The sequence below is a fragment of the Myotis brandtii genome, unplaced genomic scaffold (genome assembly GCF_000412655.1).
Source record: "Myotis brandtii unplaced genomic scaffold, ASM41265v1 scaffold151, whole genome shotgun sequence".
Taxonomy (NCBI): Eukaryota; Metazoa; Chordata; class Mammalia; order Chiroptera; family Vespertilionidae; genus Myotis; species Myotis brandtii.
Window position 1 is genome coordinate 4,041,389 of NW_005355461.1, and position 11,415 is coordinate 4,052,803.

The 11,415-nt window shown below is 37.5% G+C and overlaps 1 protein-coding gene across 7 annotated transcripts in view; it reads right to left on the reverse strand.

The window, feature by feature from the left end:
* HMGN3 (high mobility group nucleosomal binding domain 3) overlaps positions 1–11,415 on the reverse strand; it is a 32,256-nt gene that overhangs the window by 20,018 nt on the left and 823 nt on the right. The window lies entirely within an intron of this gene.

Consider the following 11,415-nt stretch of genomic DNA (forward strand, 5'->3'; position numbering starts at 1 on the left):
TCTCTTACCCCCTTCTTCCTCCACGATACTGCTTTTTAAAAATAAATCTTTAAAAATCCAATACTGGAACTGAGAGATCATATGCAGAGGAGTAATAATCAAACAAATGCTAAATGTTCGCTACTTCCTCCTTTGCTTATGTCAATTGATTTCATCAACTTCTATAAACCCAAATTGTACTTTGAAGTCATATCAGCCTTGTGTCTTCCCAAAGTAATATTTTGTTGTTTATGATAAAAGTAACTGGGTAATAATTTTGCTTTAAAAGACTTTGGATGAATGGAAATAAACAGCAGCTCTCTCTTTTCTGAGGGATACTTTTAGGAAAAATATCTCACATTTTAAAAGATAATTGAAAGTAAAGAAAAAGCCATATTCAACTAGGTTCAGTGAAATTTTATTAGCATAAATATGCATAATTCAATAATGGGAGTATATTGTTAATATTAAATAAATAACTCAAAATATTTTACACAACTCTTTGTTATGAGTTGCCTCTTTCATGAGTTATCTTTTTCCATGTCTTGTGGTTTTGTATGGGATGAGCTTATGGAGGAAACACCTGACTGAGGTCAGAAGCCTGCATTCTATACGGTCTCATATCTCACGTGTGGTTGGATCATTGAATTCTTTGAGTTGTCTAATCTTGCTGGAAATCACTTGATGTTTGAGTGGCTGCTGAAAGGAATTTAAAAGCCTTGCAAGGATACAATTGCTAGGGAGGTTAATAGGATAACTATGAGGAGAATAATAGGCAAGGAGTGAAAAATTTCCCAAAGATTCCCAGGAGCCAAGATTTAAATACATCAACTGGGTTATAATCAGATTCAGGTTTTACACTTCTAAGTCAGTTTACATTTTTGGGAATAATGGGTAATTGGGTTTCAATTTCTTCTGTTATGTACATCGCACAATATGATGTATTAGCAATCGCATATACTCATGATTACTTAGGACAGGATGAACATGAGGATATTTCATTTTATTTCATTTCATTTCTCTATCATCATTGATGTTTGGTGTTGCAGGTGAGCTTCCACCTAGATTAAGCCTGTAATCATGTGAGCAATCAGGTAATTTAATAAGAGAAATTTCTATGGAAACAAAAGAAAAACAAAGGTTAATAGAGTAAATTATAAACTCAATTTCTGAGTTTGGAGAGCAGTCAATTGAGAAATATTTAGATCTGAGTACAAAGCATCTATAGATGGTGGGATGAGAATAGCAGTTCCAACCTGATGGAGTTTCCTGGTTTGCACTTTGCCTGTCTTTGATGACGCCCTTGGGTGTGTGGTGAGTGGCCCATGCAACAAGCATGAAGGTTGTCCATACATGGTCTGTTGTGGTGATCCTCTGGCTTACAGGTAGATTAAAAAAAAAACAAACACTCCAAGATAATGAATAAAACTGGGTTTTGGGTTCGATACCTAGTAGGGGGCATGCAGGAGGCAGCTGATCAATGATTCTCTCTCATCATTGACGTTTCTATCTCTCTCTCCCTCTCCCTTCCTCTCTAAATCAATTAAAAATATTTTTAAAAAAGAAATAAATATTTATGAGAAGTATTATGGAATGGTTAAGAGCAAAATTCCCGAGTAAAAGAAGGCTGGGTTAGAATTCCTGATTCTATCACTTCCTAGCTGTGTGACCCAGGGGAAATGCCTCAATCTCACTAAATCCTAATATTCTTACTGTGTATGAGAAAGACCGAGGGCTCAGTGGTTAAGAGCACAGGCTCTGGAGCCATGCTGCCAGGCCCACAATCCCAGCTCGGCCATTCCCCAGCACAGGGGCCTTCTGCAAAATGGCAGTGTGAAGAGTACACACCTTCCTGAGAGGATTCAGTGCATTAAAGCAAAGTGCTCAGAACAGTGCCTGAGCTATAGAAAGCTACCTAACTGTTATTTATTGTGACTGTCATATCATTATCTGTGAGATGAGGACAACCTCAGAACTGTTGTGAAAGTAAAATGAAGTTATATGAAATTATACCTTAATACTTCCCACATATATTTTTATAACTTCACATATTTTTTATTAAAACTAAGGTGCCTAATGTATATAAAGCCCATAGCTCAGGACTGGTACATACAGGCATTCAATAAATGGTAGCTATTTAAATTTTAATAGTAAAAAATGTATTTATATGTTGTTACTGATGTTCATTTCTCTTCAAATATTAAATTTCAGAACCGATTTTGAAATTTAAAGTTGTTTTCTCTATTCTTTACTTGTGAATATGCATATCATTTACTTTATGGGCGACTTAATATGCATTTGCCTTGAGCATATTTAAATGGCTGTTTCTGGACATGTCCACAGATATACGAATATTAGATTCTATAAAAATCCTGACTAGGAATACGTGATTTGACTGAATTTTTCTGAGAAGAAAATGAAATGTACAATAAATAAGCAGCCAGTGAAAAAAGAATTCAACATTTTGATTTGGTTTGTTATCTTCAACACTGAATTTTAAATTACTCAGGAGACTAACCTCATATTTCAACATACTAGGTACTATGAAAGCAGTCAATTTAAATGATATTTATTTCAATCACCATTTCCAAATTGTACCCTGAAGAAAAGTGGAATACATTTAATTTTGGTGTAAACAAAAGCAATGTTTTAGGAGGAAAATATAAGAGAAGAGGATCACTTGATAACTGATTTGCTAAGGGAATTTTAATGTTATGTGAAGATATTTTTAAACACATTTCTTTTCTGTAAGAAAATGAACCAGATTAAAGCTTGTAGTTCTTTCAAAAGTACTACATTTTCATTTGGTTGCTGAACATTTACTCCTATAATTGCAGTAAATTAGACATCCAGGGTGAGATGCTTACTCCCTATCCACTGTGTGTGCCATTTGTTCTCCTACAAAATAGAAGGTTGGTGCTTACTACAAGCCTATTATTTCACAGTAGTTCTCTTAATAATTAAAAATATCATTATCCCATAACGAATATCTCTACTGTTTTACATGTGCCAGGTACTGTGCTAAGAACTCTGCATTCACTATGTCATTTAATTCCTCCAACAACCCAATGAGGTAGAAGATAATTCTATTCTGGTTTTATAGATGAGGAAACTGAGTCTTAGAGATTTAGGAACTTAGAAGCTTAGGAAGAAGTAACCTGCCCTAAATCATATATCTAGTAAACTGTAAAGCCAGACCAAATTGGACAATCTCACGAACAAGTATATGAAATAATTAAATTTATACTTAAGTATAATTACATTTATACTTATTGAAAACCATTCATTCATGTACTCATTCAACAAACAGTTACAGTACCTATGCTAGGAGCTATGGGGATAAAAAAGATCAGAGCCATCAAAGACTTCATGCTAAAGTGGAATTAGGATTACAAAGTTAATTCAAAATTAGGTAATCAATCAAATAAGGTGAGCCAACTTAGAAACGTGGTCCCAGACAACCACCTTTAAAACACAAGAAGGTCATTAACAGAAAGGCATAGGGATCAAGAAGTCACTGAATCTCTACTAATGAGAAGGATGGCTACTGTTCACAATCCAATCTCAACTATACTAACAGGCATTGAATTTAACCTCCTCATACAGCAAAGAAAGCAATACTTCATAGAAAGACCAATGACAGATCACCTGTAGTAACAAACTAGCACTCATCCTCTTAAGAATAAAAAAAAAGAAGCTATAACCCCCAACCATTTAAACCAAACAACTTTTGTCAGTTTTTTGTTTTTGTTTTTTTCCCTTTGGACATGTATTCTGGCCAATCCTTGAAATGCTCCATAGCTCATAGCTTTTCTTGTGGCTTATTATCACTTCTTGTCATGAATTATAAATACTTGCATATGTATATAACCTACCCTGTCAGACTGAAAGATCCTTAAAACAGGGCATTTATTCATTTACTTTAAAAGGATTGATAAAAACAATAATAACTTTCCTGAAGTGCTTGCATAAAGATGATGCTCAAGAAATGTATATTTAACATGGAGTGAGTGAATCTATATATTCAAAAGCCTAAGTGACTGAATGACCAAATGACTGAACGACCGGTCAACCGGTTGCTATGATGTGCACTGACCACCAGGGGCCAGATGCTCAATGCAGGAGCTGCCCCCGGTGGTCAGTGCATTCCCACAGTGGGAGCGCTGCTCAGCCAGAAGCCGGGATCATGGCTGGCGAGGGCAGTGTGGCGGCTGCCTCTGTGGCAGCACTACCAAGCTGCGGCAGCAGCAGACACAGCGGGGCCTGGATGAACAGGAGCAGTGCCTGGCTCAGGCTTGGGCTCCTCCCTGGCCACCTGCTGCCTCGTGCACTGCTACACCCCCTGAGGGGTCCTGGATTGAGAGAGGGCGCAGGGCAGGCTGAGGGGCACCACTGGTGCACAAATCCATGCACCGGGCATCTAGTAAATAAACAAAATGAACAAAGGAGTCCTTGGGAGTCTTTACTCAAATATAGGCTCCATATCAATATTAACTCAAATTCAGTAAGCACTGATGGATGGCATACTATCGGTAAGACCCTTTCATATTCAGACCAGGAAACTCAATATAGCTAAGATGGCAATTCTCTCCAATTAATTTATAAATGTAATTAAATTCCCATCAAAATCACAACAGGCATTTCTGTAGAAATTTACATGCTGCTCCTAAAATTTATATGGAAATGTGAAGGACGTAATAGCCAAAACAGTTTTGAAAAAGAAGAACAAAGTGGAGAATTGACATTATTAGATTTCAGATCTTACTATAAAACCCAGATAATGTGGTATTAATGTAAGAATAGACATGGAGAGAATGGAACACCACCTAGAGCCCAAAAATAAACCTTTACAATCATGATAAATTGATTTTCAACAAAGGTACCTAGGCAAGCCAGTGGGAAAGAATTATCTTTTCAACAATTGGTGTTGGCCCAAACGGATATCCACATGTCAAAAAAAATTTAAACCTTTATCTCACACTATATCCAATATTAACTCAAAATAGATCATAGACCTAAATATGAGATAAAAAATCTAGAAGAAAATACCTATGGCCTTGGATTAGGCAAAGATTTAAAACTCTGTTCTTTAAAATATATCATTAAGACAGGGTTTTTTTTTAAAAGACACAGACTGGAAGAAAATATCTATAAATCATACATCTGATAAAGGACTTGCATCCAGAAAATATAAAGAATTCATACAACTCAATAGTAACATAAGCAATACAATTCAAAAATGGGCAAAATATCTGAATAGACATTTCACCTAAGATATACACTGTGCTAGTAAGCACAGGAAAAGATGTTCATTATCATTAGTTATTATAGGAAATCTAAATTACATTAATCAGAATGGCTCTAGCAAAAATACTAACAATACCAGGTATGAGCAAGGATGTAGAGAAGCTTGAACTCTCATGCACTGATGGTACAATCACTTTGGAAAATAGTGCAGAAGTTTCTTAAATGTTAAAGACACTTTCATGGTACCACCATTTCTACCTTTTGAAAACTTCCCTAGAGAAATAAAAACATGTCCATGAAATACTTATATAGAAGTAATCCAAATGTCTATCAAACTGTGAAAAGATAAACAAAAAGTAGTAAATCCACCCAATAGAGTATTATTGGGCAATAAAAAAGAATGAATATTTATATGTGCTATAATTAAAAAACATGCTGAATGAGAGAAACCATACACAAAAGACTACATGTTGTTTGATTCCTTTTATATAAAATTTCCAGAAAAGGCAACCTTAAGGAGAGTAGATTAGTGGTTGCCTGGGACTGGGGTGGGAATAAGGATTGGCTGCAAACAACATAAGAGACTTTTTTTGGAGTGATAGAAATGGTTTAAAACTGAATTATGGTAATGTTATACAACTCTATAAATTTATTAAAAATCATTGATCTGTATACTCTGAAAAGATGACTGAACTTTATGGTAAGTAGATCATAGCTCAATAAAGTTTCTTTAAAAATATTTTTTTATTGATTTCAGAGAGGAATGGAGAAGGAGAGATAGAAACATCAATGATGAGGGAGAAGAGAATCATTGATCGATCGGCTGCCTCCTGCACGCCTCCACTGGGGATCGAGTAGGCAATCTGGCATGTGTCCTGACCAGGAATCAAACTCTTGGTTCATAGTTTGATGTTCAACTGGCTGGATAAAATTTTTTTAAAGGAAATTATATTCCCAAACACATTGCTTGAGAGTTGCATGGAGTGTCAATTTCACTCAGCCATGGGCAGTGGTACTTTCAATCTTTTTTAAAAACTGCATCTCATTATTCTTAATAATATACATTTCTTTGATTTATAGTACAACTAAACATCTTCATCTATTTGAGCCTGTTATTTTCTTATAAGAATATACATCTTTTCCATAAGGACATTTGAGACTATCAAACTAAAAAGTCTCTGCACAGCAAAAGAAACTGACAACAGGCGGCCAACCAAATGGGAGATGATATTTACAAACAGTAGCTCTGACAAATAATTAATTTCCAAAATATATAAAGAACTCATAAAACTCACCAAACAAATAACCCAATAAAAAATATGGGCAGAGAACCTGAACAGACACCTCTCCCAAGAAGACATACGAACAGCCAATAGATGTACAATATATGAAAAGATGTTCAACCTCACTAGCAATTAGAGAAATGAAAATCAAAACTACAATGAGATACCACCTCACCCCTGTTAGAGTGGCTATTATCAACAAGACAAGTAATAACAAATGTTGTAGAGGTTGTGGAGAAAAGGGAACTTTCATTCACTGCTGGTGGGACTGTAGACTGGTACAACCACCATGGAAAACAGTCTGGTGATTCCTCAAAAAATTAAGAATAGAGCTACCATACAACCCAGCAATCCCTCTCCTGGGTAAATACTCGAAAAACTCAAAAACATGTATTTGCAAAGATATATGCACCCCTATGTTCACTGCACCATTAGTCATGGTGGCCAAGACATGGAAACAACACAAGTGTCCTGTGATAGAGGACTGGATAAAGATGTGGTACATATACACAATGGAATACTACTCAGCCATAAGAAAGGATGAAATACTGCCATTTACAATAACATGGATGGACCTCGAGAATATTTTGCTAAGTGAAATAAGTCAGTCAGAAAAAACTCAAAACTATATGATTTCACTCATATGTGGGATATAAAACTGAAACTCGTGAACACAAACAGCAGTGTGGTGGTGCCAGAGGGAAGGGAATGGAGAATAAAAGGGCCCTACTATATGGTGACGGGAGAAGATTTGACTTTGGGTGGTGGCACACAGTGCAATATACAGATCTTGTAACATAGAAACCCACACCTGAAACCTGTATGATCATATTAACCAATGTCACTCTAATAAATGTAATAAAAAAATTTTTATTAAAAATAAAATAAAATAGCAAACTTTTTTTCAGTGATATCTGGTACAAATAATTCCCCCAGTTTTTCATAAGTTTTTAAATTTTAACAGTTCTTCTTTTGCCATATCAAAATATTCCTTTTCATATAGTCAAATGTATCTGTATTTTCATTTATATCTGTCTCTGGTGTTATAAACTGTGGTATTATTATGAAAGATTAATCAGGAATCTTGAGTATTATTAGTTAAGCATCCCCTGTGCCAAGCCCAGCACTACCGAGCCTTTCCATTTTAAGAAAAACAAACCTAATTTCATATTTCAAAACAGGAGGCAGACAGCCTTCCTCCCATCCCCTTAACCCTTTATTTAAGTATAAAGAAACACTAGTGTTTACATCCCAAATTCATGGAAAATCTTCTCATGACAGAATTTCTGATGTGATACACTAGACATCTATATATATAAAAGCCTAAGTGACTATTACGGCAGAACAACCAGAACGACTGGTTGCTATGATGCTCACTGACCACCAGGGAGCAGACACTCAATGCAGGAACTGCTCCCTGGTGGTCAGTGAGCTCCCATAGGGGGAGTGCCACTCAGCCAGAAGCTGGGCCCATGGCTGGTGAGCGCAGCTGCGGTGGCAGGAGCCCGTCCTGACTCCGCGACAGTACTACCAAGTGGTGGTGGCAGGTGCAATGGGCCAGGATGACCGCGAGCGGCGTGGTGCCCAGCGCCAGTTTAGGCTCCTTCCTGGCTGCCTGCCACTTGGTGCACTGCTACTCCCCCAAAGGGGTCCCAGACTGCGAGGACTGCGAGGAGAAAGAAAATACCTGGGTGCATTAGAGGGAAACTACAAAAAACAAAACAAAACAAAACAAAACAAAAAAAGAAAGGCAGAGAACATATTAAAAACAGACAGAAGAAAACCGGCAGGCGGACATCCCCAGAGTAATCCCAGACTGCAAGAGGGCACAGGCCGGGCTGAGGGACCCTCCCTTCCATGCACGAATTTCATGCACTGGGCCTCGAGTTTCTAATAATTCTAGCAATGAGGAACTGGGGGGGGAAAAAGAAGGATGTGAAAATGTGTTTGCTATTGCTAATTATGCCAGGACTCTAGGCCTGCCTGGCTGATACTCTTAACATCAGATCTTAACCAAATAACGTGACCACTGCAGACATTCATGGACATCTGACCAGAACAGTCTAGAACTCAGTCACACACTATCCCACCACCACCTTAGTCCACAAATATTGTCATTTTCCCTGCCATTCCACTCACTATTAATGAGTAGTAACCCATTGAGCCACCACCCATTAGGTAATAAATATATGGGAAAGTCAATTTTACTTAAATCTCACAAACTCAGAAAGAGATTTAATGTAACTGAAGAACTCTTCACTGTCGAGTGATGTACTACTTAAAAAAAAATACTATAGGAATAATAAAAAGCCAATTGGTTTAATGTAGTCATCACATGCAAAGATACAGATAAGATAAATATATGATTAAGAAATGTAAGGCCCGGCTGGCGTGGCTCAGTGGTTGAGCGTCAACCTATGAACCATGAGGTCACAGTTTGATTCCCAGTTAAGTCAGGGCATATGCCTGGGTTGCAGGCTCGATCCCCAGTGTGGGATGTGCAGGAGGCAGCCAGTTTATGACTCTCTCTGATCACTGATGTTTCTATCTCTCCCTCTTCCTCTCCCTTCTTCTCTGAAATCAATAAAAATATATTTAATTAAAAAAAGAAATGTAAGAATGTTTTACATTAATGTAGATATTATGGGCTTTGAGTTGTGTGACTGAGGCCTTATCAAGTTAAGATACAATCTGAAGAGGCATTCAAATGCCTGATAACAGAGAATGACTGTTTTTTTCTTTGTATATGAGTTCTACCCACATTTTCAAGACCAGCCCAAATTCAACCTTCTTTCCTTTTCTATCCTACAGCTTTTAGAATCTATACTACATATTCTAGAACATATATATAGGCTTAATATTATTCAATTGTTTTGATTCTGCCACTCTCGTCACCTCATTGAATTAAATATAAGTTCCATGAGAACAACCTGTGCATCCCCATGGCATTAAAGCAGTGCAAGGACTCCAGATGATTTTTTATTATTGTTAAGTTTTATTATACTTTTATTCCAGATGGTTTATGCCTCTTCTTATTCTGCAGAAGCCTAAACATGTGCTCATTAAATAATTTTTCTTGATTTCTGGGAACAGGTTAAAAAAGAGGTCAAGATGGCAGAAAGTATTGTGAGGGCACTTTTAAAACTTATTATAATGTAGAACAGGCAGTCCTTTAGTAAAAACAACAACACTGAGTATGTAAATGTTTTGACAGTTACTCCAGCTTTACAGATCTCCAAAAGCTACGGACGGATTATGTCCAGTTCTTTTCTTTGCATCTAGGCAGGCTTTACCTAATGACAATGGCTTCCAATATAAATTCCAGTGAACTCCAGGATTCCATGAGGCAGCTATAAAGTTGAACTGATGGATGGAATGGCCAAGTAGCCATGTTTAATTTGTGGCTGCTCCTCTCCAGGTCTTTGAGCTTTAGGTGCAAATGAAGACCTTTCTACTAATCAAGGAGAAGTTTGTCTTCTCTGAAGAACACTCTGAGGTCCTGAGGAATGATACACAGGTGCCTGTACAGAGGTCTGTCCCTAGTCCCAGAATGCCTGGCTAGCTTCTTCAAGGGGTTCGCTGCCTTCCAGAGAAATAAAACAATAATCAAAAGCCAGCTCCTCTACTGTTTTTCTTTCCTTTCCTTCTATTTCCTTAAGAGAGGTGGACAATGAGGGAAAGAAAAAGTAATGGTTTCACCAACTCTGGCTCTTGAACAACAAGGATTCTACCATGTCAGGGTCCATTAAACATAAAGGGTTTGTGCACATCTAACCTACTGTTTATCTAAATTTGTTAATAATTCTAAGGAAAGGAAATGGCACCAACTAACCCTGTAGCCCATTTCTTGATGAGTAGTTCCTTTGACTCTACTAGAATTCCAAGCCTTGTCATTAAAGCTCAGATAAAATGCTGAAAATGGTGAATCATTTTAATATCCTTATTTTAATACAACAGGGCTGGAAAAAAATACTTTCATAAAAATTAAGTTCAAATAATGAATCTCAAGTATTAGCACTCTCAACAAGCCATCCATCTTCTTAGGCTTGAAGTATCTTGGATTTCCTAAATTCCTCTAGACCCACCCAGCACTAAATGAAGAGAATGAGTAAATAATGTCTGAAGGTAAGAAATTTGGACCTACAGAATCTAATTAAATCTTTGGTACTAGCTATTGGTTGGTGAGACAGTGGGTACTTCAAGTTTCTAATCCCCAGGACAATGGTGATAACACTCCTCAAGGTGTTTGAGGATTAAATGAGATAGATAATGCAAGTCAAACATTCTCACAGTAAGAGGCAGAGTATGTGCAAAATAAACTAAGATTTTTTTTAAAAAAAACTGGTTTAATTAATATATATTTTTTAAAAAAAAAAAAAAAACTGGTTTAATTAATATATATTTTTTAAAAAGGAGTAGAGACAAGTTTTCATCAAATTTTCAATAATGACAGATAATGCAAAAGCTGCTGTATTTTTTTAACTTCAATATTTTTAAGGAATGCATTCACTTAAACACACGAATCAGTCCACAGTCTTTAACGGATCAAACAGGATATTATTTGTAATTATGCTTCAAAGGTAGTACCCTCACTGGCGGCCACTGGCGGGAACATGGGCGCAGGCAGTGGGAGGGCGCAAAGCCGCCACACACCTGTTTTCTCCGGGCGGAGGGACGCCTTCCCATCCCTCCCCGGGACAATGACAAGTCGCAGCGCGGACTCCGGGAGAAAGAGACGTCCGCGTGCGAGATACTTGGTGTCCGGTGCCCGCGCGGAAGGGGACATAATAGTCCGCAAGCAGCGGATGAGACCAGGGTGACCCCAGTTCCCTCTGCGCATGGAGGGGGGCCGGAGAGGGCGGACCCCGCCTTCCCCGACGGTGGGTTTGGGTCGCGGGAGCGGACC